The 7,091-nt window shown below is 40.7% G+C and overlaps 1 long non-coding RNA gene across 1 annotated transcript; it reads left to right on the top strand.

Moving 5' to 3' along the window:
• The first annotated feature begins 1,773 nt into the window (after positions 1–1,773).
• On the top strand, positions 1,774–6,673 carry LOC123623262. Its single transcript, XR_006729824.1, has 3 exons — positions 1,774–1,849; positions 4,057–4,146; positions 6,465–6,673. It is a non-coding gene; the product is annotated as an uncharacterized LOC123623262 (long non-coding RNA).
• Positions 6,674–7,091: the final 418 nt, after the last annotated feature.

The following is a 7,091-nucleotide window of genomic DNA, read 5'->3' as shown; positions in this document are numbered from 1 at the left end:
AAACTCAATGAGATCCAAGAGAAAATGGAACATCAACTCAAAGAAACCAGAAAAATAATTCAGGAAATGAATAAAAAATTTACAAAAGAGATAGACATATTTTTTAAAAAACTGAATAGAACTTCTGGAAATGAAAAATTCATTTATGGAAATACAAAACACAGTGGAAAGTTTTGAGAATAGACTAGAGCAAACAAAGAATTTCAGAGCTTGAAGACAACTCTTTTGAATTAACCCAGTCAATCAAAAATAAAGAACAAAGAATCAAAAGGAATGAACAAAGTCTGTGAGAAATATGGGATTATGTAAAATGGCCCAATGTAAGAATCATAGGTATCCCTTAGTGTGAAGAAGAAAAAGCAAAAGGCTTGGAAAACTTATTTGAGGGAATAATTGAGGAAAACTTCTCAACACTTGCTAGAAATTTAGACATCCAGATAGAAGAAGCTCAATGAACACTTGGGAGATTCATTGCAAAAAAGCATTACCAAGGCATATAATCATCAGACTGGCTAAGGTGAACATGAAGGAGGAACTTCTACTAGCCATGTGGTGAAAACATCAAGTAACTTACAAAGGAAAACCCATCAGACTAACAGCAGACTTCTCAAAAGAAATCTTACAAGCCAGAAAGGAATAAAGTCCTATCTTTAGTCTCCTTAAACAGAATAACCTCCAGCCAAGAATTTGTATCCTGCAAAACTAAATTTCATAAATGAAGGAGAAATAAAGTCTTTCCCAGACAAGCAAACACTAAGGGAAATTGTCACCACTAGACCTGTCCTACAGGAAATACTTAAAAGTGTTATATACATGGAACAGAAAAATTGATACCCACGAGTATAAAAACACCCAAAAGTTAAAACTCTCAGCTCTTAAAGAATAGTAACACAAGGGAGAGAACAAAGCAGCTATGTAACAATCAAAATGATGATAAGAACAGTATCTCCCATATCAATACTAACATTGAATGTATACATTCAATGTAAAATCAGAGTGAAAGGACCCCCTCCCCCAAAGGATCACACGATGGTGAGGTAGGCTGAGTGGACACCAGACCTTGGCTTGGGCTTGGGCACTCAGGTGTTCCTGTCTGCCCTTTGAACTATGTAAATCTCTAGGGGGTTTTTTGTTTGTTTTTAGAACATTCATAGAAGGAGCAGACCCAGGAGTGAATCCAGGAGGCAGGGCCTGACCAGGGTAAATCTGAGTAAAAAACAGTTGCTGAGATTTACATCAGGAAATGGTGGAGCAGTTGATTCCCCAGGGCAGCCAGGGTCCCCTCTGTCCTGGGTGGAAGAGACCAGCTGAGACAGAAAGGAGCAGTCACGTTGGCTATATCCTGATTCTTTACAGTGGGTGGCTAGACAGCCACAGTCTTTGCAGAAAACTCAATACCTTTATTGCACTTGGTCTCAGAATTCTCAAACTTGGCATCTGAAGAATAAAAGAAAATTCTAGATGGGAGCCTTATTTAAATTCCTAAGAGTAGTTATACTTGGAGGAACAGTGTTCAGATGTTTGGATATTTGTGTATTTGGCACTTACAAACAGCAGCAGTCATGACAACAACAGACAAATATAGATCTAAAGGTTTAATGTTTAATGTGTTGTGTTTTGTTGTTACACAGACTTACGAAACAAAAACAAAAGCAAAAACTCCAAAACAAACCAACTCCATAGTGCATGATGCGATTGAACAATGGGTCTTTGTAAGCAACCAGGGAAATTCTCCCGTAGTTTTAGAGGGAGGGAACCGAGACAGGCTAGGAAGGAATGGTGGTGAATAAAGCCTCTGGCTCCAAGTCCCCTGTTTATGTCCTGCAGTCCAGTTGTTGAGGAACTAAGAGTAAGTGCCAAGGGGTAGGAATGGAAGATGTCTGTCTTTTTTTCCTTACCGTATATTAGTTATTCTCTTCCTCTGGGCTGGGCACTGAGTCTCATTCATGCCTGACAAATGCTTACCAACCCTGACCAGGTGTCCAGAGAAAGACCCAGAGGCCTCGAGTCTTGGTACCTAGAGATGCTGTCTCTGCTTTCCTTTAGCTTCTCCTGAGTTCAGAGCAGATTTTGATTTCTCTCTTGCTCCAGGGCTCTGTTTCAGAGCCCTTGTGCATCTGACCATCAGCTCTGGAAGTCTCTTCACTTAGGGTGTAATCCGACATCTTTATCAGCTAAGGGGCTCAGTGAGGTCCCAACCAGCCTCTGGGAAGGAGCCCTGCAGGTCCTAAAGACAAGCGTCTTCTTTCTGCTGTGGTCTTCCCCTTGCTTCAGCAGGTATGTCACCAACGCTACTGATTCCACCCCACAGGCCATTGCTTCCTCTCCCTCCCTCTGCCTTCACCCAGGCCTCTCTCACTTCTCGCCTGGGTGATTGTAACTCATCTCCCTGCCTGCAGACTCCATTCCCTGTATGGCCACCCAAGAAATTCCTCTAAAGCATATATCTACTCGTGTCACTTTACTGCTTCAGAACTTTCAGCGGCTTCCCATCACCCTCAGGATACCTTGGCTACCCACTTCCTCTACCTAGAATGCCCATCCCTTCCTTCCTTCCTGGAAAAGGACTTATCTTTTGTCACCTCCTTGAGGCACCTTCTCAGACCCCTTGTGGTGGAGTTAGTCCCTTTTAGTCACATCTTTGCCCTTCCATTGCATAATAACTGAGAGCTCTGAATACTCACTGGGCTCCCTGTGCCGAGTGCTGTCCAAACACCTTCCACGCATTGTCTCATTTTATCCTCACGAGAGCCTTCTAAAGTCTGCACTTTCCTTATCTTCGTTATGATTGAGGAAATGAGACAGAGCTGCTTAAACGTGTGAGGCTTTGTGGCTCGATAGTGATGGAGGTAGCACTGGAATCTGAGTGGTCTATCATCTGAGCCCACGTTCATAACTATCATATCACATTGTTCTGTACCTTGTGTATCTCGGTGACAGCACTCATCACATGTTATTATTATTCATTTACATGTCTCCCTTTCATTCAGCTGAGCCCCTTGAGGGCAGGAGTACTATCTTGTTCATCACTGAGACTAGCATATAGTAGGTGCTTAATAAATGCCTGAGGAAGAAAGAAAAGAAGAAATTGTCCCCATGATTGCATAAACAAAATCAGAGAAATAATTAAGGAAGATGTTCAAATTCCCCAGCAGCAAGACTAGGCCTATGTTAGCAGAGCTTTAAGGGAAGTTCTTATTCTATGAAAAATTTTGAATAGTTTGTTACAAGTACAAAGCTCATGTTCCAAATAGTTTGGGCCAAGGTTGGATCAGCCAGAAAATTTATTTTAAAAATGAAATGACTAAACACAATCATTAGACACTTATTTCATAAAGAATGTATTAAATTTACCCAAACATGTTTTGTGTGGATACAGTCTGGAATCCAGGTGAGAACTGATGGGGTATTTTTAGGCAAATGGCTGATTCTGGGACAAAGATCCCTAAATATTTACTAATTCCTTTCAGAAGCTGGTGAAGCCAATAGATTCTATCCCTAGAAAAATGCACACACCTGTTCTAGGGAACTGACTAATATTTTGAAAGTTTTCCTGTTCTCTAAGCTCAGGAGATAAGAGTGGGGGGTGGGGGTGGGAGGAGCCAAGGCTCAGGCTTGGGTCAGAGCAGAGCCACTCCTATATTCCACTCCTTAGACATCCCAAACCTCTCTGTCCAATGCTATTAATGCAAAGTTGACTGTTGTGATGATTAATTTTATGTGTCAATTTGACTGGGTCATGGAGCGCCCAGACATTTGGCCAAACACTATTGTAGGTGTTTCTGTGAGGGTGTTTGTGGATGAGATTAACATTTGAATTGGTAGACTGAGTAAAGCAGATTGCCCTTTCTAATGTGCTGGGCCTCAGCCAGTCAATTGAAAATTTGAACAGAAAAAAAGGCTGAGCAAGAGGAAACCCCTCCTGCCTGACTGCTTGAGCTGAGACATTGCTCTTTTCTGGCCTTTGGACTCAAACTAAAAACTTGGGCTCTTCCTGGGCCTCAAGTCCACGGGATTTTAGACTGGAACTTACACCATCTGCTTCCTGGTTCTCAGGCCCTCAGACTTGGACTGCAACTACACAGCTCTCCTGGGTCTCCAGCTTGCTGATTGCAGATCTTGGGACTTCTCAGCTTCTGTAATTATGTGAGCCAATTTCTTATTTTATATGTGTATATAGTCATGCACCACATAACAGCATTTAGGTCAGTGATGGACCCTATACACAATGGTGGTCCCAAAAGATGATAATAATATGCATTTTCCCATGTTTGGATAAGTTTAGAAGCACAAATACTTACCATTGTGTGACAATTGCCCACAGTATTTGGTACAGTAACATGCTGTATAGGTTTGTAGCCTAGGAGCAATGGGCTATATCATATGGCTTAGGTGTGTGGGAGGCTATAATATCTAGGTTTGTCTAAGTACACTCTGTGATGTTCACGTGACAACAAAATTACCTGACCCATTTCTCAGACATATCCCCATCATTAAGTGATGCATATCTGTATATATATCCATATCGCCTGTTGGTTCAGTTTCATGATGAATGCAGCTGTTTTCATGACTCCTCATTTCTGATGTTTCATCCCACTAGTTTTGCTTATGGGCGGACCAGACTTTGTTTGAATCTAAAATTGTATTAAGCAACTATAAAGAGACAGCCACCACAAATTGTTAAGTTTTGTTTTCTGGGCAGTGTTATGTGGAGAAAGGATTGTTTATAATTACATAGTCTTAAATTAATACTTACTCTATTTAAGATAAATTACTAGCCAATACATCAAATATTTATTGAACACCTACTATGTGATAGACTATTCAAAAGAAGCAAAGACTCTTGCCCTGTATGTTTATGTTTCATCCAAGGAATATAGACAATAAACATGATAAATAAGTCCAAATGTGTTGTATGTGAGGTACTAGTAAATACTAAAGAGAAAAATAAAGCAGGAAAGGGTGTGGGGTGGGGCTCAATTTTAAATAGGAAAGTCAAGAGGGGCTGCATTGAGAAGTGCATTAGAAAAAAAGACCTGAATGAGAGTGTATTAGTTTCCTTTTGCTGCTGTAACAAATGATCACAGAAACAGAGGGGTTTAAAACAATGTAAACTTACTGTCTTACAGTTCTGGAGGTGAGATGTCCCCAACTGGTCTCATTGGGCCAAAATCAAGGTGTTGTTAGGGCTGTGTTTCTCTTGGAGGCTCTAGAATAGAATTCATTTCCTTGCCTTTTTCCAGCTTCTACAGGCTACATTCCTTGGCTTGTGGCCTCTTCCTCCATCTTCAAAGCCAGCGCTGTCAGGCCAAGTCCTTCTCACACTGTCATTTTTTGGTTTTCTCTCTTTCGCCCCCCTCTTATATGGGTCTTCGTGATTACAGTGGGCCCACTTGGATTAGTCAGGATGTAGGAGAACAAAAATATGCTATTCCAAAATATGACTGTAGGAGACCAGAATATGCCACCCCAAAATATCCCTGTTTAACATAAGGATTATTTTGAGCTGATTATTTTGAGAAACTGCAGACACAGGAGAAGCTCTAAAAACAAAGAGTAAAAGTTACCTTTCTGTAAGGGAAATTTACATCTCTAAAGGAAATCTCCATTTGTAAAAGTGTCTCCTGTCTGTACAGGAAAAGAAGGATGACTGGAAACCACTGGAGACTCTTCTCTTAAATCTTCAGAACAAATCTTGCTCTTGTTTACTGGCCTTCTCTTGACATCTCTCCTTAATTGACTTCCCCCACACCCTTCTTCCTTTGTGTCAGGTGAAGATGGTATTTAAGTCTGAACTATGAATAAAAGTCACCTCTTGGAGATATACTCCCTTTTCCCTGGGTATCTCCCATGTATATACAAAGTATGCATGTTAACAAACTTCTATTTGTTTTTCTCTTGTTGATCTGTCTGATGTTACAGGGATCCATCTCAACTAAGAACTCAGAAAAGCTGGAGGAAAATTATTTTCCTCCTCTATAAGAATAATCTTCTCATCTGCAGCTTAGCTAATTACAATCTGTATCAGTTTGCTGGGGCTGCTATACCACAGACTAGGTAGCTTAAACAACAGAAATTTATTTTCTGACCATCTGGAGGCTTAAAGTCTGGGATCAAGGTGTTGCCAGGGTTCATTCACTTCTTCTGAGGCTTCTCTCCTCGGCCTGCTGGTCACTGTGCACCGGGGCATTCATTCCAAGGGTCGTGAATGGAGGAGCAACATGATCTGACTCTGTTCACAGGATGTCCCCAGCTGCTTTGAGCACAGATTAAAAGGGGCTGAGGGTGACAGCAGGGGGCCAGTTAGGAGGTGACCACAATAATCCAGGAGAGAGAGGATGGTGGCTTGGGCCAGGGAGGCAGCAGGGCAGGCCTAAGACCTGGTTGGATTTTGAATGTCTTTTGAAGGTCATTGGAGCTTTCTCTTGGAGTGGTGTGACTCAGGTGTTTTTTGTCCCGTGCAGCTGGAAGAATGAAGCTGGAATGCACTGAGATGGGAAGGCTGGGGAGATGACAGCTCCACCTTGGACATGTCGGAGATGCCTAGTTAGACCCCAAGTTTAAATGTAAAAGGCTGGTTGTCTTTATGCACTTAAAGTCAACATTCAAATCTTTTTATTTACGTATCTCATAATTCTTGTAAAAAAAAAGAATAAATACTTTTACTTGTTCATTGACTTTCAATTAACTCATGGGCACAGATTAAAATTAGTCCTATTTACAAACTTAGATCGTTACATTCCCTTAAACATCTTCAACCACATTTATAAATTAATATGTTTGCTTTTTGAACACTTCACATGCCTGGCAGGGTAAACTTACAATATTAATAAGCAAAACCCTCTTGAGCATTTAAATTATTCCTGTATCCAATAAAGTTATAATTATAGCAAATAAAGTTCCCTCAACAATGCCACACCTATTTATAAACATAAAATTCTCATGTATGTTTCAGCTAAAAATAAAAAGTGTCAGATTCTCTTAAACATGACACTTTCAAGGTTTTTTTTCTTAGATTGTTGAATGGGGAAATGCTACTTGCTGTCCACGTTGAACTTACAAGTTTGTTGTGAAGACAATACAAGAAATAG

The sequence above is a fragment of the Lemur catta genome, chromosome 1 (assembly GCF_020740605.2).
Source record: "Lemur catta isolate mLemCat1 chromosome 1, mLemCat1.pri, whole genome shotgun sequence".
NCBI lineage: Eukaryota > Metazoa > Chordata > Mammalia > Primates > Lemuridae > Lemur > Lemur catta.
This window is presented reverse-complemented; position numbering and strand designations above follow the sequence as displayed.